An 8911-nucleotide genomic window follows, 5' to 3' on the forward strand; every position below is an offset into this window, starting at 1 on the left:
GAAAAGTAGGCTGAAGTCGAGCCTGCTCCGAGCTTCAGCCCTTTGCAAGTGCTTTTCTGCAAATCTGGACGCCTGCATCAGTACTTCAGTATCGACTCAGTCGCCTTGATCCATTCAGTGAGCCGTCGACTGAACTGGTGGCATCAAGCATCGAGTGCTGTGTTAGAGCGCGAGATCTTGGGCGTGATTGTCTGCGGCGTATCCCGGATTTCGCGGGATACGAATTTTCGGAGAAGCGCACGGGCCGGAGAGCGCCGAAACGGGCGGCTCGGATAAGCAGTGATGCCCCGATTATCGCGCTGCCTTTTTTGCCACGTTCGCTGCGCGCAACTATTGCAGGATTTGACGGGATTGGCTGGACCCACGCGTCAGTCACTCGGAAGTGGACCTTTATAAAGCGACGGGGCCGAGGCGCTTGCACTGTGCATGCCTGTTCTTCCTTCTTTCTCCTCTGCTTATCCACCACGCCCAGCGCCTCCGCCCTCGACGCCGCTGCTCCCACGCCATGGTGAAGGACAAAACGGCGGCGCTAGAGCATGCTAAGAAGGTGACGGGGGCGGCGAAGGGCAAGAAGCAGGGCCACGGATCGTCGTCGCGCGCGGGGCTGCCGCCAGGATGGATCCAAGGCGATTGGATCCGGTCTTCGGTCCGGCAGGAGGATCTTGCCGAACTGGAGGAGTCCGGGCTGATTGCCATGAGAGCGGCGAGGCTGCCGAAGGGGGAGACGGAACCACAACCTCGACCGGGTGAGTGTGTCCTGCTCACCACTCACGTCGACCGGGGTTTCTCGCTCCCTCCGCACCCTTTCTTCCGCGGGTTTTTGAACTTCTTCGAGGCACAGCTCCACCACTTTTCCCCCAACACCATCACGTACCTAGCCGCATTTGTGTCGATGTGCGAGAACTTCTTAGGGTGTCGACCGCACTGGGGTCTCTTCAAACACATCTTCACCATTCGCTCTCAGTCGGTTAAAAAGGCGAGGTCGAGTGACTCGAAAACCCATGTTATCTAGATGTGCGGGGGCCTTGGTATCCAAAAGAGGAATAGGAGCGCTTTCCCTGCTGTGACTCTCCCTGAATCTGTTAGGGGTTGGTAGTCGTCCTGGTTCTATTGCCAGGATGTTGCGGCTCCAGGTCAGTCAACCGGTCTTCCTCCCTTTTCATTCGACCGTGTCCAGACTCCAGCTCCACTAAAGTTACTGCTGCTGAGACCATGGAGACGAGGATGTTGGTAGACCGAGTGGTCCAGCTCATCAATGATGGCGTTACTGGCTTGGACTTGCTGGAAGTGTTCCTCAGTCGGCGCATCCAGCCTCTCCAGGCCTGCGATCACCCAATGTGGTTGTATTCCGGACCGGACGACATCGCTCGGGTCCATCCAGAAGAAGTTCCGCTTGAAACCGTAGCCTTGTGGCTGAAGGGTATCACGAGCAACCAAGACAACCCTAGAGGATCCAGGCGAGTCGTCCCTTTTGGTGATGGCAACCCACCCGATAAGGTACATACTCTGTTTCGACTGTTTTCCGCTCGCATTCCGACTGTACTTGATGTTGGCTGACTCTTGCTTCGATCGGTTTGCTTTGCAGGTATTCACTGAGATGCATTCAATGCCCAATGGCGAACAGGCTTTGGCGCTTGACCAGGAGGGGGAGGACAGTGCAGAGGAGAGTGGCGAGTGGGAGTCCCAGGGAGAAGAGGAGGAGGAGGAGAGCGAGGGGTCGAACAAGGAGGAAGAGGTCGACTCGCTGCCGTGCTCTGAACGTCGATCCAAACAGCAACACGATCCATCTGGCGGGCGTGGGAAAAGCGTCGCTCCGAGTGCCACTACCCAGAAGGCACTCGGACGTCGACTCCGGAGCCGACGGAGAAGGTGGCCAAGCAGCCTAAAGTTGCTCCTCCCAAGGCTCGAAAGACACTGCCACGGATCAAGATGGACGTCCGTGTCGCTTCGGGGTGACTATCTTGCTTCCGTTTTTGTAAGTCGACTGAAGACTTTCTTGTTCCGACTCACTAACTCATGTGTCTTTCCAGCCCCACCTCTGCTGCCACTGACATGGACATTGACAAGGCGCCAGGAGACGAAGAAGCCACCTCACGAGTCGGTAAGTCTGATCGGCCAAGCTCTGTTAAATCGTGCAGACTGTCAATAGATAGAGTTTCTGACATTTTCTCCTTTTTTGTAGTTCCGCAAGAAGTTGTTGTGCTCCCTGATGACGAAGAAGAAGTGCCTCTACAGGAGAGGAAGAGTTGGAGTGGAAGTGCTGGCAGGAGGAGGCTTGAGGTTCAGATTCCTCAATCGACACCGGCGCGCAAGGCGGTGGTCGAACGCGCCGGAGAGCCTATTCGGACCAGCGTTACATTCACCAGCCCGCTGATGACTGATCGTCCGGCGGGCTCGACCGCGCCGACTCCTGCTGCTCCAGTGCAGCTCCACGCCTCCGACCCAGCGACTACCTCGGCTGCTCTGCAGCCGTCACTTTTTGTTGCGTATCAGACTCCGGATGACTCGCCGAGTGCCGCTAGGGAAGCTCTATGCCAGGTGAACCTTGTCATGGATCAGGTGAAGGTGGTGCACGAGGCCAGCCAAGTGGCTTACAACGCCAGTACTGCCCTTCAGGCCAATGTTCAGGTCAGCACGACTCCGCCTGAACTTTCGAATGTTATCTTGTATCTGATCACCCACTGGAGTGTTTCTTTGCTTAGAGCCTGGAAAAAGTTTTCATTCCACTCGACTTGAGTAGAATCTTAGTAGACTTTCTGAACTCACACTGGGCAGACCCTGCTGAGTATTGATCTGAACCAGTGGGGGCATGCTAAGTGCACCCACTAGGTGTAGTCCCCGAGACCACGGTCGACTGCTGGCAGTCGACTGAGGTCTTACAATGTATCGCTGGGCAGACCCTGCTGAGTATTGTTCTGAACTAGTGGGGGCACGCTAAGTGCACCCACTGGGTGTAGTCCCCGAGACTACTTGCTGGATGTTTGATAGTCTTAGAATAGCTTTCCTCCATCGATTGTCTTTTATTTATGTCGACTGACATGGCACTTTTGCTGACTGTAGAGGTCTTGTAATCTTGGAGCTCGTCTTTCCGAGTTAAATAAGAAGCATATCAGCGTTGAACTTGACCTTGAACTTACTAAGAAGAATCTCAAGACTGCTCAAGAAGAGACGGCCATCATGGGAGGTAATCACTCGGCCATTTTGTCTGCTTTGTAGCTTCACAGTTGGAACTGGTTTTTCTTTCAGTCTCTTTGAACCGAGTGATTTCACAGAAACAGATGTGCGTAGTGAAAATCGCCAACTTCAGTCTCGTCTGCAGAGTGTTGTTTCTTTAGAGAGGATAAAGGAAGCTTTGGAGCAGAAGGATCTGGATCTGGCAGCTGCTCAGAAGGAAGCACGCGAGAAGATGAAGCTTGCGGACCAAAAGCTGGCTTCGGTCAGCAAATTGGAGGAGGAGAACGCGATGCTGAAGACTGCCATCTCGGACACTAATCGAGAAGTCGAGCAACTGAAGAAGGACAAGGAGAACCTGACCACTGAAGTCGGCGGCCTCAAGACCAAGATAGGCAAGCTAGAGTCCTATCTAGAGCAACTCGCCGCCAAACTTGTTCTGAAGCTTGAAGGTACGATGAGTCGACTGCGATTAATTTGTTGCCAACTAAACTTTGTTTTCATGCCGTCGACTCATCACTTTTTGCAATGGGACAGAACTGTGTCAGGACTTTGAGGCTGAAACTGGGCGGGTTGAGACGGATCTTGACCCCATCAACTGTCCTGTGAAAGATGACACTGGAATGAATTTGCTTCGATTGGAGTCGCGCTTAGATGGTGCGGTTTCTTATCTCGCTCTGCTGAAGGCGGCGATGACTCAAGTGGATGCTGAACTCTGGCCTCGGATGGAGCTGTCTCAAGACCTCGAGTCCCTGATGACTCGACTAACTCAGATTCCAGGCCGAGTGCAAGAGTGGAAGAAATCTTCAGCCCGTTGTGGTGCCGATGTCGCCTTGTCTTTGGTCAGAGTGCACTGCAAGGAGGCTAAGGAGGACAAGCTGGCAGCCCTCAAAGTGGCGAACACTAAGAAGCACTCTTTCTAGGATTTCATGGACACCTTCCTGGAGGCAGCCACTCGTATCGCCGACAGCATCGACCTTGACAGCTTCTATGATCCAGCCAGCCCTTCTCCCGCCGAGTGACTGAAAAACATTATGTCTCACCTTTATTTGCCTCGGAATGCCGAGTGATTTTGTAACCATTAAAACTCCTTCGGGTCTGGTGCCCGAGTACTTTTAATCTGTGGTTAGGAAACTCTGGATTTGTCTTTGAATATGCTGGGTTTGTCTTTGAGTGAAATCTGTTCTTCCCTTGGATCTGTTTGTCATCGTATGATGCAGGTGCTGAAGAAAAATACCCAGTCGACCGATCGGACGGTCTTCGAGCGGCATTGATCAGCTCCTCAGCAAGGCACTCAGCAATGGTCTTGACGTCTCTGTCAACTGATTGGGTGATCCTTGAGTAGCATTGGTCAGCTCCTCAGCAAGGCACTCAGCAATGGTCTTGACGTTCCTGCCAACCGATTGGGTGGTTCTTGAGTAGCATTGATCAGCTCATCAGCAAGGCACTCAGCAATTGTCTTAACCTAGGCGAGTGTTGGACTGCAGTGAAGCCTCCAAGCGGGAGGATTGCTCACCACTCGGTAAGATTTTTCAAACTTAGGCGAGCACTGGGCTGCAGCTAAGCCTCCGAGTGGGAGGATAGCTCACCACTCAGTAGGATTTTACAAACTTAGGCGAGCACTGGGTTGCAGCTAAGCCCCCGAGTGGGAGGATCGCTCGCCACTCGGTAGGATTTTACAAACTTAGGCGAGCACTGGGCTGCAGCTAAGCCCCCGAGTGGGAGGATCGCTCGCCACTCGGTAGGCTTTTACAAACTTAGGTGAGCACTGGGCTACAGCTAAGCCCCCGAGTGGGAGGATTGCTCGCCACTCGGTAGGATTTTACAAACTTAGGCGAGCACTGGGCCGCAGCTAAGCCCCCGAGTGGGAGGATTACTTGCCACTCGGTAGGATTTTTCAAACTTAGGCGAGCACTGGGCTGCAGCTAAGCCCCCGAGTGGGAGGATTGCTCGCCACTCGGTAGGATTTTTCGAACTTGGGTGAGTGTTGCTCACCACAATCTCGTCCTTCTTCTTGACGGTGCAACCCCCGGGGGGGTAAAGGCGAGCACTTTTTATTACTTAGGCGGGTACTGGACCGCAGCTAAGCCTCCAAATGAGAAGCAGACTCACCACTCGGTAGGATTTTTCAAACTTAGGCGAGCACTGGGCTGCAGCTAAGCCCCCGAGTGGGAGGCAGACTCACCACTCGGTAGGATTTTTCTAACTTAGGCGAGCCCTGGGCTGCAGCTAAGCCCCTGAGTGGGAGGCGGACTCTCCACTCGGTAGGATTTTTATAACTTAGGCGAGCACTGGGCTGCAGCTAAGCCCCGAGTGGGAGGCGGACTCACCACTCGGTAGGATTTTTATAACTTCGGCGAGCATTGGGCTGCAGCTAAGCCCCCGAGTGGGAGGCGGACTCACCACTCGGTAGGATTTTACAAACTTAGGCGAGCACTGGGCTGCAGCTAAGCCCTTGAGTGGGAGGCGGACTCACCACTCGGTAGGATTTTTATAAATTCATCTTAGGTGAAACAGATTCGCAGCTAAGGCAACACATACAAAGGAAATAAACAACAATCATTCGGAAGAATGTAAAATTATGTCTTTTGATAATCAAACTAAGAGGTACTTCTTATTACATCTCATCAGCCTAAATACTTAAGAGTAAAAAGGGCGGAGCAGTTCCGCATTCCAGGCGCATGGTTCATCTTTGTTGTGCTCGACGTTGAAGAGATGGTATGCTCCATTGTGGATCACCTTGGTGACGACGAAAGGGCCTTCCCAAGCGGGGACGAGCTTATGTGGCTTCTGCTGATCCACTCGGAGGACCAAGTCCCCTTCCTGGAATGCACGACCTCTTACGTTCCTGGCATGGCATCGACGCAAGTCTTGCTGATAAATGGTCTACCGGATCAAGCCCATCTCTCTTTCTTCCTCCAGGAGGTCGACTGCATCTTGTCGAGCTTGCTCTGCTTCCACTTTTGAGAAGAGTTTGACTCAATGAGCGTTGTGGAGCAAATCGCTCGGCAAAACGGCTCCGACTCCGTAGACTAAAAAGAATAGAGTCCATCCAGTCGGCCGATTGGGAGTTGTCCTTAGCCCCCAAAGCACTGATGGGAGCTCATTGACCCAAGATCCTGCCGCATGCTTGAGGTCATGCATTAACTGAGGCTTCAGTCCTATGAGAATCAACCCATTCACTCGCTCAGCCTGCCCATTCGACTGAGGATGGGTGACCAAAGCATAATCGACCCTCATGCCTTGGGAAGCACAGAAGGCTCTGAACTCATCAGAGTCGAAGTTCGATCCGTTATCAGTGATGATGCTATGCGGTACACCATACCTGAATATCAACTCTCTAATGAAGCTTACAGCAGTACTTGCTTCAAGGTTTTCAATAGGCTTGGCTTCGATCCACTTGGTAAACTTGTCGACTGCTACCAGCACATGAGTAAATCCACTCTTGCCGGTCCTCAGAGGTCCAACCATGTCCAATCCCCAAACAACAAAAGGCCAGACGAGTGGAATAGTCTTCAGAGCTGATGCAGGTTTGTGGGACATATTGGAGTAAAACTGACAACCTTCACACTTGTCCAGTATTTCCTTTGCCATCTCGTTGGCGTGTGGCCAGTAAAATCCAGCTCGGTATGCTTTGGCCACGATGGTCCGAGAGGACGCATGGTGACTACAGGTCCCCGAGTGAATATCATTGAGGATCATTCAACCTTCCTCTAGCATGATGCACTGCTGGTAGACCCCAATTACACTTTCTCTGAACAACTGTCCTTTTATCACAGTAAAGGCTTTAGACTGTCGGACGATCTGTCGGGCCTCTTCTTCATCCTCTGGGAGTTCCTTCCTAAGAATGTATGCAATGTATGGCACTATCTAGTCGGGAGTGATGACCAAAACCTCCATGACTAAGTCGACCATGGCTGGGATTTCGACTTTAGTCGGATCTGTGGCACTCTTGGGCCGCGGTGATTCTTCGGTGAAAGGATCTTCTTGAACTGAAGGTGAATGAATATGCTCCAAAACACATTTTGGGGAATGGCCTCCCTCTTTGAACCTATCTTGGCCAACTCGTCTTCAGCTTGATTTTTCAGTCGGGGTATATGGTGAAGCTCCAAACCTTCAAACCTCTTCTCTAGTTTTCTCACTGCATTGCAATAACCAGTCATGGCTGGCTCCTGACATCCCATTCCTTCATCACTTGGTTAACCACCAAATCTGAGTCGCCGTAGACCATAAGGCGACAAATGCCGAGTGAAATGGCCATACGCAACCCGTATAGAAGTGCTTCATATTCGGCTTCGTTATTGGAGGAATCAAAATGAATCTGGAGAACATAACTAAGCATGTCTCTACGGGGGATACCAAAACTACTCCAGCGCCTGAACCATTCAGCATCTTGGAGCCATCAAAGAACATAGTCCAATGCTCCGAGTGAACTTGAGTCGGTAATTGCTGCTCAATCCACTCGGCAAGGAAATCTGCAATTGCTTGGGACTTGATAGCCTTCTTTGCCTCGAACTTCAAATCTAAAGGAAGGAGTTCAATCGCCCATTTTGCCACTCGACCAGTTGTGTCTCTGTTATTCAGAATTTCAGATAGTGGCACGTCGCTGACGACTGTAATGGAGTGGTTAGAGAAATAATGCGCAGCCTTCTTCATGGTCATGTATATTCCATAGACAAGCTTCTGATAATGTGGGTATCGTTCCTTGGATGGAGTCAAAACTTCAGAGAGATAATAGACTGGGCGTTGAACCTTGTAAGCTTTTCCTTCTTCTTCTCGCTCGACCATGAGTACTGTGCTGACAACTTGTCCAGTGGCTGCAATGTAAAGCAGTAAAGGCTCTTTGCTGATTGGCGCAACGAGCACCGGCTGGGTGGAAAGCAGGGTTTTGAGCTCTACAAACGCTGCATCAGCTTCATCAGTCCACTCGAACTTATCGGACTTCTTCATCAATCGGTAAAGAGGCAAGGCCTTTTCACCGAGACGAGAAATGAATCGACTCAGGGCGGCCAGACAACCAGTCAGCTTCTGAACGTCATGCACTCACACGGGGCGTTTCATTCGGAGGATTGTATCAACCTTTTCTGGATTGGCGTCGATCCCTCGTTCGGAAATGAGAAAACCGAGTAACTTTCCTCCTGGAACTCCGAATGTGCACTTTGACGGATTAAGCTTGATATCATACCTCCTCAAGTTGGCAAAGGTTTCTGCAAGGTCGGTCAATAGGTCGGAACCTTTGCGAGACTTGACCACAATGTCATCCATGTATGCTTCCACATTCCGACTGATTTGAGTGAGAAGGCACTTCTGAATCATTCTCATGAATGTGGCTCTAGCATTTTTAAGACCAAATGGCATGGTGACATAACAAAAGCACCCGAATGGGGTGATGAAGGCTGTTTTTATTTCATCGGGACCATACAGTCGGATCTGATGATACCCAGAATATGCGTCTAAGAAATACAAGCGCTCACACCCTGCAGTCGAGTCAACAATCTGATCGATGCGAGGGAGAGGGAAGTGATCTTTCGGGCAGGCCCGATTGATATGCTTGAAAACAATGCACATACGAAGTGAATGATCCTTCTTGGGGACCATGACTACATTGGCTAGCCACTCGGAGTGGTAGATTTCACAGATGAACTCTTCTGCCAATAGCCGAGCCACTTCTTCGCCAATTGCTTTTCTCTTCTGCACGGTGGACCGCCGAAGGTGCTCTTTGACGGGTTTTACCTTGGGG

This window comes from Triticum aestivum, chromosome 4B, assembly GCF_018294505.1.
Source record: "Triticum aestivum cultivar Chinese Spring chromosome 4B, IWGSC CS RefSeq v2.1, whole genome shotgun sequence".
NCBI classification, from domain to species: Eukaryota; Viridiplantae; Streptophyta; class Magnoliopsida; order Poales; family Poaceae; genus Triticum; species Triticum aestivum.